This window comes from Fundulus heteroclitus, unplaced genomic scaffold (assembly GCF_011125445.2).
Source record: "Fundulus heteroclitus isolate FHET01 unplaced genomic scaffold, MU-UCD_Fhet_4.1 scaffold_154, whole genome shotgun sequence".
NCBI lineage: Eukaryota > Metazoa > Chordata > Actinopteri > Cyprinodontiformes > Fundulidae > Fundulus > Fundulus heteroclitus.
In genome coordinates this window covers 261,744-285,203 of record NW_023396566.1, presented here as the reverse complement: position 1 = coordinate 285,203, position 23,460 = coordinate 261,744, and the positions used below count along the sequence as shown (strand labels likewise).

At 40.1% G+C, this 23,460-nt stretch overlaps 1 protein-coding gene and 1 long non-coding RNA gene across 2 annotated transcripts in view; one reads left to right on the top strand and one right to left on the bottom strand.

Annotated features, from left to right (window-relative positions):
* The window catches only part of onecut2 (one cut homeobox 2), a 50,676-nt gene that overhangs the window by 7,578 nt on the left and 19,638 nt on the right, over positions 1-23,460 (bottom strand). The gene's annotated exons all lie outside the window — the stretch shown is intronic.
* On the top strand, positions 8,146-14,345 carry LOC118558740. The gene is made up of 4 exons (XR_004928454.1): positions 8,146-8,275; positions 10,229-10,298; positions 13,135-13,188; positions 13,726-14,345. It is a non-coding gene; the product is annotated as an uncharacterized LOC118558740 (long non-coding RNA).

Here is a 23,460-nt window from a genome sequence, read left to right as displayed (position 1 = left end):
GTGAATCAATTGGATCAATGAAGCAGGGTTCCTCTGCCTTTCATCAGCTCTCTCTGCCTCGGACACCAGCGAGCTGCTAACGCCGTCTCTAACTGCGCCGCATCAGCAGGAAACACGGCCGCTAACTCCACACTTTCTGCTGTTTCCCTTCGGTGGGAATCAGCTGCTTCATCCTGTAAAGGTTTTATTTTGTCTATTATTAGACGCAATCTAATAATAGAAGGTGTCAGATCAGCAAATTATCTCTGGCTGAACCTTTTTATCATGAACTTAGCCATGTTGTGCCTGATATGAACCATGCTGGATGCACCATGGACCCCCCCCCCATCCCTATTTACATACCCCCCCCCCCCCCCAACATTGGTAGGACATAACTCCTGCTTTGATAGGGCGGCTCACTGTGAATCAATGCCTCTGTGCAGCGGCATCAAGCTTCATCACATTTTCCATCTTAGATCCATCCACAAAAAAAGGTTAAAAACTAAAACAACTGGACTTCTGTTCTGAAACTGGAGACGTTTCTCTTCACATCCAGGAAGTTTTCTCAGTTCTAAATGTCTGCAGTAGTGAAGAGTTCCAGATTTATAGACCTGCAGGCCTCCTTAGAGCTTAGACTCACCTGTAGATTCACCTGGAGCTGGTCGCTCCAACCATGGAGAATCGTTAGGCTCCTCGTTAGGCTCCTCGTTAGGCTCCTCGTTAGGCTCCTCGTTAGGCTCCTCGTTAGCCTGGCTCCCAGGAGGAATGCTGTGCTCACATGCATGGAGGTGTGAGTTTGGGTGAAACTTGGCAAGAATCAAACCTATCGCTGTGTTGAAAGTAAAGTAAGTGTGGCTACTTATAACCCAGCGATAGGTTTGATTCCTGCTGAATCTAAGCTCTAAGGAGGCCTGCAGGTCTATAAATCTGGAACTCCTCACTACTGCAGACATTTAGAACTGACAAAGCTTCCTGGATGGGAAGAGAAACGACTTCAGCTTCAGAACAGAAGTCCAGTTGTTTTAGTTTTAACCTTTTTTGTGGATTAATCATGACCTGATGACTGAGAATCTTCACCAACATCTTAGATCCAGTAGAAGCAACAAGGGTGGAAATACTTCCCTGGTTAGAATCATGACGTTCAATCAAGTTTTTTACCGCTGATATTGTCGGTTCTATTTTCTATCATCCATCTACGTCCTCCTTTATAAAAAAAAAACTAAATAAATATGATGAAAAATGAAACATTCCTTAATCTTCTTTACAGCTAAAAAAAACCCACGAGTATTATCAAGGTGCTGATCTATATTCATCGCCACCATTAGAGCTAGTCATGCCACATTAAAACTTACATCATCATCCATCCCATCAGCTATTACTGTGGCTATTTGTCATCATTACATCCCCCTTTGTTGCAATAAAACTGCTGAGTCTACAATTTAATCATCAAAGTTTCTTTCATCAGTCCAGTGTGTCATGTCTGTATGCATGAGTGGGAAAACCAAGTCCTCCAATCTGCACCCCCGTTCTACCTTTAAGCACTTTTTCCCCCTCTTCACATAAATGAAACCAAAGTATTGAGTCTCAAGAGCCGGCGATGCTCACAGTCGCGCACTTCACTGCATGAAACAGACGTTTCAAGAGCCGAGAGACGCCGACTGTCGATGGAAACATCGAGTACGAAGGTCAGTAGCAGCAGCAGGACAGGCAGAGAGGTATGGATGGAGAGGTGGAAGAAATACGAGATAACAGACGTTAAAAAAACGACTATTTGTTAAACAAACTGTGCCTGAAATTTCCAAAAAAACACAATATATGATTTTTGAAACCCACTTTGGGAAAGATCTAAGCCAGGGGTGTCATTTCTAGATGGGGCCACTTTGGCATCATGAAGTCATTAAAGGGCCGGGTGCTCCTGTATAGATGAGACTTTTGATTTCATAGTTTCATTTCAGTTCACATAGAAATATAAAATAATGCACAGTAACATAAAAGTAGCACCTTAGGATGCAAAGAAAGCTGATATTGGGGTGAGTTACACTTTAAACTCATCATTCTGCATCACCTCTTCTCTTCTTGGACATTTCTGGGTTGTTTTAATGTGTGTGGGGAAAACTGACCTCTAGTGGCAGGATGCTGTTACTACAGTTAAATAAATCAACATTCACTACAGGAGGCTCAGTTTTAGCCACTTTATACAGTTTAAAAGCATATATGCCTCTACTTTATGACATGATATGCCTTTTTTGGCTATTAAGGGTCGGATAAATTAACTTGATGGACCGGATTCGGCCCGCGAGCCTCGAGTTTGACACGTGATCTAAGCTATGAAAGAGGAAGACTCTTATTTTGAAAAGCATCTGTTTATCTTTTCATGATTGGTCTTTGGAACTTTTTGAACTAAAATTACTGATTTATGCAGAGCCTTTCTCTTAATATCCCGTTTAAGTAATTCTTATCAGAAATAACTGGATTAGTGAAATGATACATGCTCTATTGTGGGCAGCCATGATGGATAAAATAAGAAGTTATTTGTGGTGAATCCTAACTTTTCAGAAAGGCAGCTCTTTTCATCCGACAGGCATAAAGAAACGCAGATAACAATTAGAGACTCAGACGGACAGTCACTGCACGAATCCTCATTAGTCGCATCAAACGAACCGTGGCAGAGCATTCAGAGGCCGCCACACAGGAGCATTTTTATATCTTTGCAGGTTAAAGCCACCTTTCAGTTCCAGTTAGAAAGAAAAGACACATCTGAAAAATAAATGCAGTGTTTTAGAGTTTGGGTGTGCAACACGCTCTCTGCTGACTAAACAGAAATCTGTAAATAAATGAGTTAAAGCAGACAAAAAGGCCTCCTTTTAATGTGTAAACTGTACATGTGGAGAAGACAGTAGTTTTTACCTTCTAAATATTTCACAGGATCAAAATTTAGCGTATGACATCATCACACTCCAGAATAAACCTTATTTTGTTAAAGCTAAAACAAACTGTCAAACAGTATGACAATCCGAATCCTGTTCGGTAAAGTCCAACTTTCTATGCCCAAAATAAAACTTTTATTGCGTTTCTCCTGTAGAAGTGGTTTATGTTCTTATCTCTAAGATCCAAATATTTTTTTCTCGGGTTTTGATACGATTTTCCAGAACACTTTGATATCTGGCTGCCACAAGTCAAAGTAGAGTATTTCCAACCAAGCCACACATTTTAATCTATTTATGTTAGGTTTTTTTTAAACACGGTGGAAGGAATAGCAAACTGTGGGGTTAGGCGCTAACTGGAATAAAATCACAGCAGGGTTGTATCTTTGGTCCACCAAACATATTTGCTTATTTAATTTCCTCAAATTCATCGATCAGTTAAAATGAAACACAATAATTTCAATATCTACCAGTACACATTGTTGAAAACATGTAGAATTAATAAAAAGATAATGCATCATACTGTTTCTGGTATTTTTGCAGTATTTTATAATTAATTCGGCCAATAGCCAAAACAAAATGCAGACATGTGATCATCAAAATTCATCTCTAGTTGTTTTTCTGCTTCTATTTAAAACATTAAATGTAACTTTTACACAGACATTTACTGACTACTTTAAGAACTAATAATAATCTTCAGGTGAGTTAAAATTATCCACAACCAGCTCATATTCTGCATCTATGGGAGTCAACATAATCATCGAGTCAAAATGAAATCCTCCATTGTTCATTTTTTTTGTCCCTTTTCTCTTCATGTAAAGCCTTCCATGTTACATTTTAGTCTGACAGGTTGTGTTACAGGAGTTAAGTTCATTATTAAAAGTTGAAACAGGAAGTGAGTGAGTCAGCGAGCCTCGGTTTCATCTTACAGCTGCAGGGAGAGGAACTCAGTGCAGTCATTACAGACTGTTTTCATCCTCACCACAAAGATGGATTACAGCTTCTGCATGACAGCCTTCGTCTCCTCAGCGCCATGCACCAGTCCTCTTCCTCATGCACAGCAACTCCCCCCACGTGCCGGGTGGCAGAAATAGACAACCTACTCAGAAAACTACTAAAACTACTGGCTAAGATGCACGATAACCAAGTTATCCCGCTGGATTCTGTTTCTCATCTTCAGCTTGTAGAACCTGGTTTCCATTTTACCCCCAAATAACTGAAATAGGGTTTATCCATCCAAAAAATGTGCTTTCTTAGTCCACCCTGTGTTGCTTTAACCTGGCTAGTGGTGTTTAATGTGCAGATTTTTCCATCCATCCAAAATTTACGACAGATTTTTTGTCAACTACCCATTTACGAAAATATAATAAAAACTCATGCAGAATGAGTAAAAGTAGAATTATAAAAATGCTCTTCACTAGAAGGATTTAAATACCTGAGATTTTATTTTACCTGGGTAATTTGTGTGCTTTCTGTTACTACTGACCTGAAAGGCCGTGGAAAATTTATTTCAAACATCTTAACGACGTACGAGGAAGTTGTGAAGAAAACGGCACTACACCTCCAGCTCAGCAGGTGGCGATAACAAGAAACCAAGAGCACAATCATAATCAGATCGTAACCAAGCCGATTTGCTCAGTGACAAAAATTAGAGATCATCTGACTGAATTATGTCTGTATTTTACTTCCACTCAGTGGTGAAAGCCAGTGGGAGTTTGAGAACGATGGGCCGGGAATCAGGCGCTCTCTGGGTGCAGCTAGCCTCGACCGCCCCATTAGCTGGCGAGGCTAGCTAGCGGTTAGCGCAGCGGAAACGCACATCTCCTAACACACCAGAGCCCTTTTGCTATTAATATCTTCCTAAGCAAACAAATATTTTGAGTTTTACGCAGATACATTCTCGCCTAAAACATCGTCAAAGTCCAATATGTGTTACAGAAAATGTAATGTATCAAAGTTTAATCGCCGTTTGTGCCGCTCTCTTCGGCCATAGATTTTCTGTTTGAACAATCTGGGCAGCTGTGAACCTGGGAAATGAAAATTATTTGGGTAAAATTGTGTCGAAATGGAAAAAGGGCTAATCTAAAGTTGTTTCAAATTAAATAAAAGGTTTGGTGCAAAATGTAAACTCTCTAGCATAAATATTTGACCAGTAGGTGTGAGGAAATATTGAAGCCCTGAAGATACATTCTCTTGTGACTTTATATTTTATTCTTAAGTTTCATACACTAGAACTTACTAAGATTAGCTGTCTGAAATACAATATGTTATATTCAAAAGATTAAATTAGAGTAAAAGGGAAAAATGAGCCTAAAATGTGATGTCAAAGTTACTACTGCAGTCATGTACCTCCAGATGGAGAAAACTCTGCGGCTCATTCTAGATCCCATGGTGCCTTCAGCGCTGAGAAACTATAAAACTGTGTGAAAAAACATTTCCCCACTTAAAAATTTCCTTTAGTTTATTTTTTATTCTTTCACTCAAATGTTTCAGAATATCAAACTAATTTTAAAATCACACAAAAAGGACACAAGTAAATCCAAAACGCGGTTTTCAAATATTGTTTCTATCTATTTAGGCAAAGAGCCGTGAATTAAGAAATAATGCTTTACTGCCAGACCCGTAAAATCAAGAAACCGCTTAAAGTGTAACTCACGCTCATGTAAAAGCATAACTCTGCCCACAGAAAAAATAGAAAAAAGTAAATAAGCGAGAGAGAGACAGGCGACGCTCCTGTAAACCTCCATAGAAAGAAGGGATGAGGAAGTGACGTGGCTCACGCTGCTGGTTCCAGACAGAGGTAGTTACACCATTGACTGCAGCTTATTCTCATGTTTCAGAGTCATTTTCTCCGGTAAATTGATAAATAACAACATATTTTACCAATGTGAAGGGTAAGCTGGCTGGTCCGTACTAACACAGCTCCACGGTAACATTTCACAGAGCTGGTTTTAGTAAATTAATCACGTTAACCAGCTGGTTGTTGTTGAACCGCACCAAGCTAGCTAAATATAGGACGGATCTGGGCGGGTTTAAGTCAGTCAGTCCAATTCAGTTTTTTTTTATTTGACACAGTTCAATCATCAAAGTTTACAATTTTCTTATTTTTTGTGACGTCTGAGCCTAAAACGAATTCCAGGTAGACTGAATGTGTAGACGAGAGGCTCCACCTGACAGAGAGGCAGAGGACAAAGTTATTCTTCAGGAGGAAAGTTTCTACTTGTTGCTGTGTCCATAACCTTTTATTTTATTATAATTCAAGTTAATAAACCATCTCAGCTAGAAAACATGTTCAGCTTTTGTTCTGTGAGATTGAAATGGTTTATTTAGTTTGATTTATGGATTCTTTTACAAACAATCCATCAGAGACAGCAGCATAAATGAGGATATTTACAGGGAAGATTAGTAATAATTTAATATTTTATTCAAATTTGCATTTTTTTCATATTATTTTAGCATTTTTATACAGCTGATTATTTTTCTCTGTGCATCCTGACATGTAGGGAGCGCCGTTTTCTAACAGACTTGCTTCTTTCTCTAGAGCAGGGGTGTCCAAACTTTTTGTCACGTGGGCCAAAATTGTCATGTCAAAGGTATTTGAGGGCCAATAACCATAGATAAATGAAAATAATAATTATTATTATTCCCAAAAATTGTATTAGGATTTTTTTTTCCTGCTCCAAAAATTTTTATCATGCAATATTTTTTTATTAAACAAGTCAGATTTTCTGTAGGAAAGGGATGCATAAATCATTGTAGGTCCAGAACTTAATAAGCGTTTTGCACGTTTGCCTTATTAAAAACTGGCCACCCTGTTTGCAAATTGTTTTGCTAACTGGATAATCAGCTCAATGAATCTAAAAAATCTAACTTTTTTTGTCTGTTTTTAGCTTTAAAAAGGATTTGGGTCACTGTGTCTTTGAAAACACTTGCTGTGTTTAGCTAATTTCATTTAAAGAGTTAAAGGCAGATTTTTGTGCCCCAAAGCCTTATTTTGAGTAAACGTTGTTGAATAGACAAGGTTCTGTTTGCTATGAAATTAAATAGAACACAAAAGATGAGGTAATTAAAAGATGAAAACATTACTGACTATGAAACTGATTATTCAATTGCTGTCAATAATTATGACCAAAGTGTGTAAATCATTTGATTGTAGAGTGCCTAATGCTCTTAACTTAATCTAGGGCCTATACTATTAAAGCTGCACCTGGTAATCATAGCTCTCAACTCTCACGCATTGACCGTGTGACACACGCATTTCATCAATTGCACACGCTCACACGCATTACTTTGAAAATCTCAATCTTACAATGAAAATCTCACTCTTGAAACGCACGCGTACGGACGCTTAGCGTCACGGCGGAACCAAATTGCGGTACAACGGTTTCCGCACGTCCAGTAGTAGAGGTAACACAGCTGTAAGGAGCGCCGCCGCGCAAACAAGTTTCCCTCATCCAAAGTGAAACACTTGTACGGGCCGCGTCGTGTGCGAATTAAATGGTAAGTCTGCATGTGTTATTACAAACTGTAACATGAAAGCGAAGTCCGTCTGAAATAGTGACCGTCATGAATGGAACAACAGCGCCCCCCCCCCCCCCCCCCCCGTCAACAATCGACCAACAGCACAACCCCCCCCCCCGGTCAACAATCGACCAACAGCACCCCCCCCCCCCCCCCCCCGTCAACAATCGACCAACAGCACCCCATCCCCCCCGTCAACAATCTCACTCTCATCAGTCGCCAAAAGTTGAGAGGTATGTGGTAATCCTGTTCAGAAACACTTTTTGTTATACTGGGTGAAATGGTCCTTCCATCCTGAAAGTAGTAAATACATTATTTATTCAGGAAAAGGAGGTTAAAATTATATCTCTGTGGGAGCTTCAGGCCTGTAAAAACTAACCAATCTCTACCGTTCGGTCCGAAGAGCAGTGATTGGTCAAAGTTTTGCTCTCACCCCGCTCTGTCACACCGGACCACATGGAAATCATTCTGACGCGCTCACGTAGCGGCAGTGTCCGCGCTCGTTCCTTGTTAGTTAATGCTTGCTGGCTGTGCACTTCATGTGTTTATGTAGCCGGTTAGCTTAGCGGTTAGCTTAGCGGTTAGATTAGTGGTTAGCTTAGTCACTAAGCTAACCACTAAGCTAACCGTTAAGCTAACCACTAGGTTAGCTTAATGGTTAGCTTAGCGGTTAGCCGTTGATTGTAGCTCCACTCCTCTCTCCGTAGACTTTGAACATGGCTGAAAGTCCCAAGAAGAGAACTGCGTTCATGTTTATGAGAAGAAGAGGAAGACCCCAGTAGAAAGAAATAAGACCAGAGAGGATTTGGGGGATTTTTAAGATGGGACCCTCCTGAAGAGCAGAAGAGAAGGTAAGACGGTCTTATGCAGTTATTCAAAAAGGAACTTTTGGGAAACTTCCGGGGAAAAAAATCACTGACTCTAACTTTATAGGTGAAAAAATTCTTAATACACCCTAAATTAGATTGTCATTCCTGTTTTGTTTTTCATCAGAGTAAATGTTTGTACACATGGTTGCAACTGTCTTTCCAATATGTTGATCTTATAACCATGGTCATGATTATCAAATGATCAAATAAGCATTAGACAAAAGCAGAATTTGGACAAATGTGCACTAATTTGTCAAAATAAGGGCCAGTATACGTAAAAGTACTAAGAGACAAAAAAGATAAGATAAAAAAAACAATCAAGACAGAACAAGAAATAAAAAATTAGCAGCTATCAGGCTGGAAAGAGTTACAGATCCATTCATGAGGCTTTGGGACTCCAGAGAACCCCAGTGAGAACCAAGAACCACACATGGAGAGAACATGGAACAGCGGAGAACCTTCCCAGGAGAGACCGACCCACCAGAATTACTCCAGGAGCTCATCCAGGAGGTCCCAGAACATCTAAAGCTCTTCATGGCCTCAGTTAACATCAAATTTCATTATTCAACAACAGGAAAGAGAAACTGGAGGAAAATGGCCTCCATGGCAGAGATTCTACTGTTAATGTTTGTAATCAGCAGATTACAAAGCTAGCAACAATCTGACCACTGCTGGCCAAAATGTGTATAGAAGCCTGTCTCACATTTGAATCTCACATGTTTCCTGAACGATAAGCTGCTTTCCTGCATGCTGTCTTTACATTTCCATTCTGACGTTGTACAGTTTTTCCCTCTGATTTAAATCCGTCTCCATTATCCCTGTAACTCAGTCCCGTCATGTCTTTCCCTCTCCTCCTCCATCTGCTCCATCATCTCCTCCTACCTTCAAAATTCCCAGCGTCTCTCCTCTTCTTTCTGTGTCTTTATTGCACCATTACCACTTAAGCCTTGGTATCCATTACACAGAGGGCATATAAGTGCAGGGTAAGTAATAAAGTCGCCCTTCAACATTCACTCCACTGCTTGCGAGTGGCGCCACGTTTGGACGCTGCAGGCCGAAGCCATGTTTGGATCCCGTCATTAATCAGCCCGTTAATGAGCACGATTTCATCACTATGGGAAATTATTCAGGACTGTTGACCTTCACTTTATTGTGTCTGCTCTCTCAGGATCTGCAGTCATCCGGGGTTATTATTCCTGAAAACGCGTTTATCCAACATCACCAAAGACAAACTACTTCAAATGAGATTATCCTCTTTAGAAAGATGTACCCTAAGAATAAAGATTCATGCACAAGTTTGAGCTTGCTGTGGAGTTTCTTCAGCCAAACAGGGTCAAATGTATACATACTACGTCTTTCTGCTTTTCCCTTCAGGGTTGGCTGCAGCGAGTCGTCTGTTTCCATCTAACCTTATTTTCTCCATCTTCTCCCATCTTCTGCGTCTTTGAACTCATACATACACAGAAATGAGATGTAGTTGAAGAATCTGAATAAGATCCTCCTCCTCATTGCGCCGCCACCATGGCTGACTGTTGGTGCAGCCTTCTCAGTTTAACAGCCTCAGTTATCTTCTTATATTCACCTTAATATTTTTACCAAGCGTGGTTTAGGAACGTCTTGTGATTTTGATACTCAGAACAATGGAGCTGTCCAGGGAACTCAGTGAAGACCAACTGGATCAAGCAGAAACAAGTTCTAAAAGTATTTTTGGAGCAACTACGAATTCCCAGTTTATAACTTCAGATTAGGGATGTAAAGACATGCAAACACGCTTCAGATTAGGTTTTGGAAAGGACAACGCAGACTCCAGCAGCTGTGACCTAAAACACGCATCCACTGCGTCACCTCAAGGTTGTCTGCTGTCATCGTTACTTTTATAACAACAGATCTATTTTACTGTATGCTGATGACTCCGTTGTTTTCTTTCTGCTTCAGGGGAATGAAAACGGCCATGGTCCAGTAATCGATGACTTTGGTGTGAGGAGTCTTACACTGGAACCATGTGGTCAGTGCATTTAGCAGGAATCCTCACACACACCGTTTCATTTTAATCAAAGGCCAGGCCGTGGATTCTTATAAATATCTGTGAGCTGTCACTGATGACAAATTGAACTTTGAAGCCAAATGTGAAGCTGTGTGTAAAAAGGCTCTTCAGACTATAATATTTCTGACTTCTAAGCGTCGCTGTTTGTACCAAACAGGCTTCTATTTTAGAGACTCTCTTTTCAAAATGGCGGTCTCGGCCCGCTAACCTGACGCCGCCAGATAGATTTGCTTCGCATATCCATCTGGAAACCTTCCGTTGAAGTAATTTTGGGAAGGGGCGAAAATACTGGTTAGCTGATTGGCCTATGTTGGTGATAGACAGGACATATAAACCAATCAGATCAACGAAGCATATGACGTACTCGTCAACATGCTTCGTCAACATGCTTCGTCGTCGCGACGACGAAAACACAACCACAAGCCAAGCTACTCTTGCTGCTGCAGGTAAAGGCTCGTTAGCTCAGCAAAGAAATATTCTGTAATTCCGATAAAACTTGCTCGATAGCCACGCTAACGCTAGTTTCATCGGCTGAAGCCGCCATGTTCTTTAGACTGAACTGACGCGCTTCCCGTTGCGTCACACCTCAACCCGCCTCAAAGCCAACGCTGATTGGACGTTCGTTTGGTGAACGGCTCCAAATTTTCTTTAACGGAGAGTATCCAGACTGATCTGCGAGTGAAACCTTGAAAGCTCGCGAGATCAGGATGGTCTCACGAGGCTATCGGCCCGCCTCCTTTGAATAACACCTATTCTGACCGGCTGCGTTAATCTATGGTTTCACCAGAGCCAATGTCATTCACCGTAGTTCATTCCTTAAACACCTTCCTCCTGTTTTCACACATGCTGTGCAGACGCTCGATCTGACGCATGCAGCTTGTGGCCAATTAACGTCAGCAGGATGTATGACTTCTGTCGGTGGAAACCTAAATCAGCAGCGGCATGCATCAGGCAGATCAGTTAGGTGCACCATTTATTCTTCCCTTACTGTATTTCAGTCATGTTGGCAGTGAATCCGTGCATAAAACAGGATTCCTCTGGAGATAATCTTTCATCAGAGCCGTCGCTGACGTCTCTATGTGGAAGGAAGCAGGAGTTACAGCGTCTGGACGCTGGCTTCTCCATTTTGGCACAGCTTGGATGCATTTGGTGAACGGCTGGACAGAAAAAAGGCTCCAGAATAATCATATATTTATGCTAATGTTCTTAAATATGAACCTGTCACAGACAGGGCGTGACTCCAGCCAGTACCTCCTTGCTCAGTCCGCAGCTGCGTTACAAAGACAATAATGAAGAAACTACAACAAAAAATGTTAAATTTTGTTGTGTTCCAAGTTCAATAATTACAAACGGGTTTACCAGTGAAAGAAAGTGGGCTGCTCAGTTAAAACAAATTAAATTGTTACCTTTACAAAGACGCCAAGCTAATGCATCTCCTCCAAAGCGTTCAATAACATCATCTAAATGAACCTGGGAATGTTTCTTTTAGGCATATTTGGCATTATGGGGGGTTACAGTTAAGGGATCTCTCCTACTTTCATGTGGACCAAAGCATAATGACCCTGATCCTGTTTTTATTGAACCTGTTTTATCTTGGTGCCATGGTTCAGCCACACATCAGTAAAGGACTTAAAATAACCGCACCAGAGACCGGCGACCCCCCTTTTTGGTGCGGTGGCAGGTTTTTGTTTTTCTTTCTGGAAATTATGAAACTAAAGTCATAAAACTGCAAGAATAAATAATTAATTTTATGAGAAAACTCCTCCCTGTCTTCCCTGTGTTAAACTGAGGAAAGTCGAGCATCTTGTAAATTTATACTTTGACATCTATTTCACAAACAAGGAAATACTAAATCATTTTAGCAAATCAAATTGTTATTCTCAGGAAATTGAAACAATTGCATGACTTGTAAATTCCAATAAGAAGAAATTTTGTATTATGGCCATTGCAGATTAAACAAAATAAATAATTTGCCAAAGCAGAGTAAATTACCACAGATAACTCAGGAATTTCACATTTTTGCGAGAGAAAACATGGATGTTTTCTGTTGTAAAGTACTAGATTTTTGAGAAAAAGGCACAAATTTGCTAAACTAAAACAATCATATCTCTGACATTGTAAAGCCAGAGATGTTGCATCATCACTGGCATCATCTCACGACCCATTATAGTTTTTACAACGTGTGTAAAAAGGAAATCACTATTTTCTACCATAAGAGTTCTGGTGCCAAGAGACCCGAACTATAAATAAATCAAATGAGAGCAACAGAGAGCTGGTGTCAGCCATGTTAGAACTGATAAAAGGGGATTTTTAAATAAAAAACAGTGCAGGCAGATAAATGTAGACAATAATGACCTTGCTGCTGGTAGTTTGTTGATTTTTGTTTAAAATCTTAGCATTAATATGATTTTTTTAGATAAATTTAGCTGACAGCCAAGCTTCCATGAACAGGAACTGTTGCTTTGCAGCAACTTTACGGCCCAAACCGTGACGCCTCGCTGGTGAACCTTCATCCTGAGAGAAATGCAGCAGAGGGAAGCTGCGCGTCAGCCTGGCGAACACGCTTGATGCCTCATATCTCTGCACTCAGACACACCAATATTAGCACTTAGCAATCAGCGCGGTATTAGCCATGTGTGTGTGTGTGTGTGTGTGTGTGTGTGTGTGTGTGTGTGTGTGTGTGTGTGTGTGGTCATACTTAATGCACCACCATGCTTTCCTCCTTCTGATTTGAGAAGATAACCGGAAATGGAGCGACTGACTGAAGCCACTTTGTTTCTGCTTCTCACTCCTCCAGCATTAAGTTGCTGCTCCTTCAGCTACGCGGCAGTCATGTTTGTAAATCCCAAAGGTAAGAATCAGAGATAGAAACGCATGATTGGGTTTAGATTTCCAAATATTCTGGTTTCTTCTGGCCGTGGCTTCAGGGAGGAAGGCATCCTGCTGCTCCAGACCAACAGAAGACCTTCGTTTAATTTGTTCTTCCTCGTTTTGATCTGAGATGTCGGGCCGTCAGGGGCTGCGAAATGCAACAATGAGACGCAGCAGCCCCACAGCATGATGCTGCCGCCGCCGTGCTTCCCTGTGTTCTTCAGTCTCACCGTGACTCCTCCATTCCTCTTCTTTCAAGCCAAAAAGCACATTTTTTTTGTCTTGGCTTACTTTACTATCGTGCAAAGTTACTTTATTTATCGTGCAAAGTTACTTTATTTATCCTGCAAAGTTACTTTATTTATCCTGCAAAGTTACTTTATTCTGAAATCCACTGCAATTCACTGAAATTCTCAAGCTGTATGCAAACGAAATTTCGTTTTGTACGCACTCTGTGCATAAAAAAAGACAATAAAGTTTGTCTAAGTCTAAGTCTGTCCTGTTTGTGTCTGATTAGACCGTCGCCATCTTAAAGAGCCCAGCGTGGAGCACGCACCGTCACAAAGCCTTCTGGGAAACGTCTATCACCACAAACCGTGAGATAATTTGCCTCAGCAGTAGGAGAAGATGGAGAATCCACAAGAACAAGTGTGTAGTTCTTCAAAGATGAATAAATATGTTTGTGTCTGATGTTACTGAGGAACAAAGAGTGAGTTATCTCTGGATCTGTGTGTGTGCGTTAGGGACCTTTGTCCGGTGATGTCACTACAGACTGTGTGGACATAAAGATTAGACACTGATAAACCATCTCTGCCCACACACACACACACACACACACACACACACACACACACACACACACACACACACACACACACACACACACACACACACGCTCAGTAATGTAGCTCCACTTGTTTACCAGGACCAACGGGTTGACCAATCACAGACGCCCGTGGTCCAGTGATGTCACTGAGCTGATGAGGAAATGGCCTCAGAGGAGGTTTGATGTCATGCGCCTCCCTCGCTCTGTCCCTCATTTTTTCTGTCATCCGACATCTTTCCCTGTTCTCTCCATCCTGCTCAGCGTTCCTCTTTCCTTCATCGTCTGTTTAGCAAACAGATATTTAGACTAAAATAAGCAACTCACCGTTCAACGTCACTGCTTAAAAAAACGTTTTGTATCCTCATCCTTAGAAAATAATAAATCTGATCTAGAATAAAAATCACCCTCTGCTTCAGTGCTTTTTACTACTTTTTGCTTCAATTACAGCTTTTGCTAGTCACCAAAACCCGTTAGTTGCCGGTACACAGAACCCGTCTCCTTCCTGTTTCTCATGCTGTCTACTAGAGACGCACCAATAAGACGATTTGTGGCAGATATCAATGTCCAATATTAATATTGTTTATTTGGCCAATATGTAAGGGATAATGTCAGACGAGGTGTCCGTTATCAGAAATTAACAGTTGATGTGGAAGCGTGAACTGTCCGATGCAAATTCCATTAATTTCTGATAATGGACACTTTGAAGGGCGTCATCCCGCTTAGAAATAAACATTAAATCAATAATTAATACTTAAAATGAGCCACTTGTGCTACAAAAAAAAAACAACAACAGAAAAACAATAAAATAAATAAAAATGACGTGGCTGAGAGAGCTATTTATATTTTTAGGTGTCCTTTAACACTTTTTAACGGATGCCCTGCAGCCAATCAGAATCGAGGGTTCACCCAGACCACCGTGTAATTATCAGTATCACACACATCATATATTTCTCTACATTTTCGACATTGTGAACTAACGAACAGCTGCTGATGCTGCTTCTGTTAAACGCTCCAAAATCCTAACAAATACCACATCACCCCCCACTACAGTAATTAATATTTATTAATTCTGGTTCTTATACTAATAAGATTATAAAAAACCTCTGTTATTAATATCGGCCTAGTTTCCCTTATGGGTCTGTTACCGATACATTAGAAAATAGCTGACGGATGAAACCAACTTTAATGTTAATATATCATACATCCCGACTTTTTTTACTTGCATATAATTATTTAAACAGATAAAGAACGCCGCTACCCTGCACAGATAAGCGGGTATAGATAATGGACGGACGGTTCCCCCCAACAAAACATTCCTGCTCTTATTTTGTGTTTTTTAATTCTTGTAAATAATCTGTTGTTGTTTTTATTTATGCATAAATCTGCATACGAGTTTGGAAAATGATATAAAATCCCCCCACTCAGTTGCACACTTCTTGAGCTATTTTAACACATAATGACCCGTGCAGTATTTTCATATGCCATAATTATACAACATAATTTTATTAATTTCATAAAATCATAAAACATTTAATAAAATGCTTAGCTGCATAAAAAAATCCTGCCTCTGATGGGCTGCTTTGCTGTTTTTGCTTTTGTGATTGTGTTGGAGGTTCGAGGCGTAACATCATGTCATGCATTAATGCTGGAGGAGGCTGCAGATGGAGGCCTCCTCCTGGGAACTGTGTGTGTGTGTGTGTGTGGGGGGGGGGGCTTTCATGCAAGAACCGTCACTGCATGACACTACTGACCCTCACCGCAGATAATATTGATCATTAAAGCCTGAGCCAGACGCGCTCCAGCGACACTAAACTGGAAAACGCTTCATTGTTTTTCCCCCTTCGTCACAAAAAGGAGGAAAGCTCCATAAAAAAAATGGTCAGATGTTAGAAATCTGGACTGGAGGAGCCAGGAGAGGTTCAGAGAAAAGCGTTGTGTAACTTTTAACCTGCTGGATGTTGACAGTGGGGGTAAGGCTGTTTGGACGCACACAGCCGGACTAATAGATGATGAGTTAACGGCGCTGCTTCTTATCAGCGGCGGGTTTTTGGAAAGCCGCTGAGTCTCTCTGCCTTCTGCTCCGTCAGAAAACGCTCCAGGATCGATGAGTCGTATCGTGACGTGATTGATCCGCAGGAGCTCGTTCGGCTATAAACGGACATCCTGGCAAACCGCTCACCGCCGTGTTTGTCTCCCAACGATCCGTGGAAGCTGATACCAGTCGATCGGGTTTCCTGCCCCCCCCCATGTGACACAAAGCCGGGGATGAAAAAACCCTAAATAAAGGACCTGCTCATATTTTCTGTCTGCCTAAACTCACCATTTAATTAGCACAGATATCAGTAATATTTCCCCATTAAAAGCCCAGACTAGTTGAATTTTGACTAAACACATCATATTTATTTTTATTTATTCCATCTGTCCCAGGTTTCTTCATGCCTTTATTTTTCCACCCAACACGCTCCCGTCCCTTTTCTCCTGCTAAACCTGTCTCCATTAAAGGCTGTAATATCTACAATTGGATCCCATCCATCCAATAGGAAATGTAATCCAATAACAGACAGATTGGGCTTAATGAATCTGGTTATGTGGAGCAATCAAATAGAGGAGGATTCCCTTCAAACCCATCCGCCTGATACGCATCAAACTGGCTGCTTTTTAATGCTTTTACTGACAAATCTGGAGGAGGTGAGCACCACAGAAGAGCCACGATCTGACCTCTGGAAACTGATTTTCTCTCTCTGGATATTTGGCTTTTATTAGGGAGTTTTCACAAATAAAAGCCACACAATATCAGGAAAACACAAAACTTTGTTTTTGCTTTTAAATATTACGATATAAGGCGCAGCTAGCCCACATTTTCCTCCCTTTCCTTTCTTTCCTTTCACATTGTGCCTTCCAGACTCTTTCAGCTCCAGTATTTTGGGCAGTAAAATATATAATCTGTGGCCATAAGAGGCGGTGCAGGTCTATCATTAATTATTACCTGAATGCATGGCACCCATAGCATTAGATGCAACCAAACTCTGCATCCAAGCAGACCTTTTAAATCCTCTTATTGCACAAATTGAAATACTGATGGAAATTCAATGGCTCTATTTCAAAAGGTAGTACAAACTGCAAAGTCAATATAAAAAGAGTTCATTTGCTGTAATTCCTGGTTTTATTTCATTTATTTAGTCCTGGCAGCTCTTTGAGGGATCAGGTAGGAAAAAAGATTCCAGCAGGAGTTCGGCTTCTCTGCCCTAAGATCATTTGATTTGATTTTTTTAATTATGGTGGTGGAGGGTTTAGGATTTGGCAGCAACAGCACATGAGCACCTCACAGTTATTAGATGGTTTCACTAAACTACTGGAAGACAGGATAAAGACGCCTTTATCATCGTTTCATGTGTTTAAAGGTGCTGCTTTGGTCTAGTTCAAGGATCTGCAACATTTCCTATCCAAACAGCCATTCCTGCCCACAGTCGACCCAATTAAAACTTGTTTTAAGCAGCAATTTCTGACAAATCATGGCACCTGTTTTCACTGTTTGCAGATGACTGTCAGATTTATCTCCCTATAAAGCTAAACCATCTCTGCTGCATTTAACCTCTCCTAGAGTAACCACACCAAAACATGGCTGTCCATCAGTCGTCTGAGCTTTAATGGAAAGAAAACAGCGATGAATTTATTTAGTCCTGACAGTAACTGACAAACATTTAGCAGAAATGCTTCTTCCAGCTACGCCAAAATAAAACCAGTCGAGCCAAAACATGAGAGTAATCCCTGCGCTCATCACAACTCGACTAGATTATTGGAATTCGCTTCAGGCTGGAATCAGTTAATCAGTTTTAGTGTTATACAGCACCAAAACAAACATAAATAAAATAATTTTGATATAGGTTCAATTTAACAGTTGTTCCCAAAACACGCCTATAAAACATTCCTGAAATAAATTTGTTTCAATCAAAAGGAGAGAAACTGATGACCGTTTTGACTTAGTGGTGTTATAATGTACTTCCGTACCACCTGCTGGCCGCCGGGTTTTAAATTAGATCAATGTGTGTTTAAAAAAACACTGAAAACTCTAAAAGGGAAATTTGCTTTAATTCATGAGAAAAATTGTTGCTTAATTAACATATCATGTGAATGTCCACTGTTTTAGCCCTTAAAACATGTTGAACAATGAAGAAAGGGTTAATCTAGTCTGTCCAGGAGCTGCATAGATATCTTTATATTCTGTTTGGGTCATATTTTTAGTCATATTTTTCAACATTCTCTATATTGTCTTTTACATTTTTAGAACAATAATGTCACAGTATTTGCTGTGGCGCTGCTAAATAAGGCCACGGACTTCCAGCTCATCGATTTTATGAAACTATGGAGAGAAAATGGACTCAAAACATTTGTGTGTGTCTTAATACCGGATTTGTAGCTTTGGGTACTTCTATTTGTAAACCCTGAAAAAATAACATTTTGTGTGTGACTTCAGGTACTTGCAAAGTTGTGCTCGAATCCACACACAACTACAAAAAATGATGAATTCAAAATAAATTTACTCACGCACAAATTACATAAACATTTGTTTACGTGTGCTCAAATCACCTGATACAAATGGACGATTCTACATTTACGCACAAATCAGTTTACAACAGAACAAGAGGTTTGGAGACTCATTCCACGCTTCAGATTCATGTCTACATGGTGCATTCAAATGCTGTTGGAAAGCTGGGTAATTTGAAATTTCCAGGGTTATCTCTCTCTTGCTGAAGCAGCAAATATGTTTTTTTTTTTTTTTGGGGGGGGGGGACCATATATCTCAGCATTTTTGTATAGATAGACCTATATTTACTTTGTGACATTTAGCTCAGGTGGAAAAATAAACATACAATACAATCTGAAAAAAAAAAAACACAATACATTGTAGCAGCATGACGCTGACGCTGAATTCTCTTCTTTTGTTGTAACAATTTAAAACATGGTGTAAACGTGCTGTGTCATCAAGTCTTACACCGAAAAACATATTTGCTGCTTCAGCAAGAGGGAGATAACCCTGGAAATTTCAAATAACCCAGCTTTCCAACAGCATTTGAATGCACCACGTACACACGAAAACCCCTTGTGCTGTTGTAGAGTGATTTGTGGGTAAACGTAGATTTGTCCGTGTGTATCAGCCGATTTGTATACACACACGTATTTGTAATTTGTGACTGTGCGTAAGTACATTTGTTTTTTGATTCATACATTTTTAGTATTTATGTTGGGATTCCAGCACACATTTGCAAGAACCTGAGGTTATGCAAAAAAAAATTATTATGGTTTACAACTCATGTTTCTCTAAAAGTAGAATGGGAGGCAGATCCTTTAGCTATCAGGCTCCTCTCCTGTGGAACCAACTCCCAGTTTTGGTCCGTGAAGCAGACACCCCGTCTACTTTTAAGACTAATATTAAAACTTTCCTTTGTGACAAAGCTTCTAGTCAGAGTGGCTCATGTTACCCTGAGCTACCTCTATAGTTATGCTGCTATAGGCTTAGGCTGCTGGAGGACATCAGGGTCTATTTCTCTCTCTCTGCTGAGTTCTCCTACTGCTCTCCAATCTGCATTGTTTGCTGTTATTTCAGCTTTTAACGTTTTGTTCTCTGTCATTTTTCTGTTCATAGAAGGTACACCTGGTCTGGTGTTCTGTTAGCTGTGACATCATCAGGGGAGGCAGATCATCCTCTATTACCATCTAATATAGAAAGTACTCCTGGGTCAATGTGAGCTTCTGAGCTTTCTGTGTCTCTGCTCTGTCTTCTCTAACATAGAAAGTACTCCTGGGTCAATGTGAGCTTCTGTGCTTTCTGTGTCTCTGCTCTGTCTTCTCTAACATAGAAAGTACTCCTGGGTCAATGTGAGCTTCTGAGCTTTCTGTGTCTCTGCTCTTTCTTCTCTAAGCCCCAGTGGGTGGAGGCAGATGAGCGTTCACACTGAGCCTGGTTCTGGTTCTGCTGGAGGTTCTCCTCCCTGTTAAAGGGGAGTTTTCCTCTCCACTGTCACTTCATGCATGCTCAGTATGAGGGATTGCTGCAAAGCCATCCACAATGCAGACGACTGTCCACTGTGGCTCTACGCTCTTTCAGGAGGAGTGAATGCTGCTTGGAGAGACTTGATGCAACCTGCTGGTTCCTTTATATAGGACATTTTTGACCCATCTGTATAATATGATTGAATTTGACTTTGTAAAGAACCTTGAGATGACATGTGTCATGAATTGGCGCTATATAAATAAAATTGAATTAAATTGAATGTTTTACATATAGAGGTACCCAAAGCTACACATAAACAGGTTCACACGTCTTAAAAATCAAGTATTACACATAAATGTTTTGAGTCTATTTTCTCTCCATAAAAGTCCGCCATTTTTATTTATCCGGGCGATTTTTATAGTCCAAGCTGGAGGATGCAGAAGCTACAAGTGGATCAGTGAAAATGACTACAAAAATGGCCGAACGGGGTTGAAGGGAAGAGCCTCCTTTAGATTTAAAGAGACGGCACCAAAACGAGTTGCTGTCAGACCCGCCTGAGAACAAGGGCAGAAGAAGTGGGGCAACAATAACGAGGAGCGTTGCAGTTACACTTTATAAACACCACAGCTAAATGATTTCAATGTGGAGAGGAAGCCATTAAAAGCTTGATACGTCCCCTTTAAAGCTGCAGACTGGAGGACTTGGTCTCTTCTTCCATGAGGCGTTCAAACGCAGCTCGTCTCGTTGTTGTTTGCTCTCAGCGCCCCCCCCCCCCCGCCTCCATCCACCGTCTCTTCCAGGAACCCGTCTGGATCAGGTTCCTGCAGATCAATGGAGATCTGGGTCTCGCACCGTTTACGTTATCGTTGCCAGTATTAATGCTCTTTTAATCTGCTCGGGATTACAGCCATCGATCCACGTCATCTATCTGCGCTGGGCCCAAACTGCTGCTCCACACACTCGCATCCAACAAACACACACGGGACACGCATTTCAGGGGAAAACACTCAGACTTCATGGGAAAACACGGAGCGACGGGAGCAGGAAGGACAACAAACCCGTAGGTTTCTGTCCGGTGTCGGTATCTGACCATAAGCAACCTAATCCATTTGGATATGAATCAGCACATTTACATCAGCCTGCAGAGAAATAAAACGCCTTTAAGCACAATGTTTGACAAAAAATTTTTTTATATTAGATGTAGTCTGTTGTGTGCTCGTAAAATTGGTCAGAGAAATAATTGAGGTTGAATGAAAATAAAAAAAATTTAATCATTTAAAAAAATCCTATACTTTAAAATTAATTAATATCTAAAATAAAATGTGAGTGTATAAAAAAATGTAATACAAAAATTTAATATTTTAAAAGAGCTGTTTAAAATCTGTGAAAAACAAAATTCATATCTAAAATGTCATGAATAACAAAATAAAAACTGGAAATATTTACAATTATTATATTTACAATTATTATTATTATTATGTCATTAAAAAATAAATATTTAATTAGGTAAATATCAAATCAAATTAAGATACAAAAATGTAAATGAATAAAAAATGTAAATAATAGGTAATTATGAATTTTAATTAAATTGCTTTGATTTAGAGATAAATTAAAATTAAAGTCTTTGGACAAATTTTCATCCTGAGGGGAAGGTTTTGTGTTGCACACAGTCAATAATAAAAGATTAACTTAACAATGTGAAGACAAAGTGTATAAATTTGCATGATTCACTGGAGATAGAACATCTGACCATAGATGAAGATAAAACTTTAGTATTTAAAATGAGCCAAAATTAGTAATAAATAACTAAGAGCAAGGGGTTTTATTTCTGTTCGGTGTAAATTATTTCAGCAAAAATCAACTATATTAGCAGTAATCACAGTAAAGTGTCCTATTATAATCCATTATGTTATTGCAGTAGGAAAGAAATGAGAGAATTTAGTCGTTCCTGCCTTTTTAACTCTTTTTGACCGTGAACCCTGACAGCGGCGTCCTGCTCGCCGTTGCTCATTTCTCCCCTGGACAGAGTTATTTCTGCTGCGCCGTGACTCCAATGCTAATGAGACCGAGGACGGCAGGAAGGCAACAAAAGGAAGACGGAGTGGCGTGATAAATAAAGGTCAGGAACAAATAAATCAGACATAAATTAAAAAAACAAAACAACTCCAGATCTAAACCTTAATTCATGCAAATGTTACCTGGTAATTGACACATAAAATAACCAAAAAGAACATCATAAAACATTACATATAAAGAGAGGTTGCTGCATAATTTGTAACAAAAGTCCAAAAACTAAAATACATTTAATCTTTAGAGAGTTTTAGTGTCGATTAATCCATGATTATCTGGTATAAACGTTCATAAAAGCTCCTCAGGAAGACCTGCTCTGTCCTAGGATGCCACCTCGACCCAGAGCAGGTGATGGCACACTGGCAGAAATAACATCACTCTATTCTATTCTATTCTATTCTATTCTATTCTATTCTATTCTATTCTATTCTATTCTGAGGCTGCTGCTGTAGTTTTCCTCATTCTTGCACCTCTATCACCCTTTTTTCAGGTTGGTAGATCTGAAGAAATGATAAAAAAAAAAAAACAACGAGGCGCCATCAGGAACAATGTTTTCCCACTTTTAGTGAAATACTTTACGGTATTAATGACATTTGCAAAAAAAATAAAATAAAACTGAACTGCAAAATCCTCTTTAAAGATTATAATGGGTGTGAAACAACCAGAGCTCAGTGGACCCCAGTGGGTGGAGGCAGATGAGCGTTCACACTGGTTCTGGTTCTGGTTCTGCTGGAGGTTCTCCTCCCTGTTAAAGGGGAGTTTTCCTCTCCACTGTCGCTTCATGCATGCTCAGTATGAGGGATTGCTGCAAAGCCATCAACAATGCAGACGACTGTCCACTGTGGCTCTACGCTCTTTCAGGAGGAGTGAATGCTGCTTGGAGAGACTTGATGCAACCTGCTGGGTTTCCTTAGAGAGAAAACTTTCTCACCAACAGCAACTGTTTTAACCAATGGTGCTTTGAAACTGCATTTGAAAGAAAACTTTGACTAGGCCAATTTAAAACCATCCTTTTATTCATAAGATCATAAGGTGGACTTGATTTTGAGGACCATAACTCAGGAGCTTCAGGTCTTAAACTCATTCTCCTTTGCAGCCATTTCCACAATCAGTGACTTTCTCATCTGTTGCTGAATTTCTTTATATATCGGAGGATTTTGTGTTGTTAGGTTTTGTATGTTTTTCTGGTTCTATCTTTAAGGCAGTAATCAGGCCTGGGTGTGACCAAATAAAGGTGCTTAATCACATTTAATTCTTGATTTAGCAGGTCGTTGGTTAAGAAAGCTTTGTTCTCACTAAATGAAATCATCACTGCAGGAAAGAAAATGGTTTGGTATCTAGTCAGGTTATCTTTGCCTTATTGT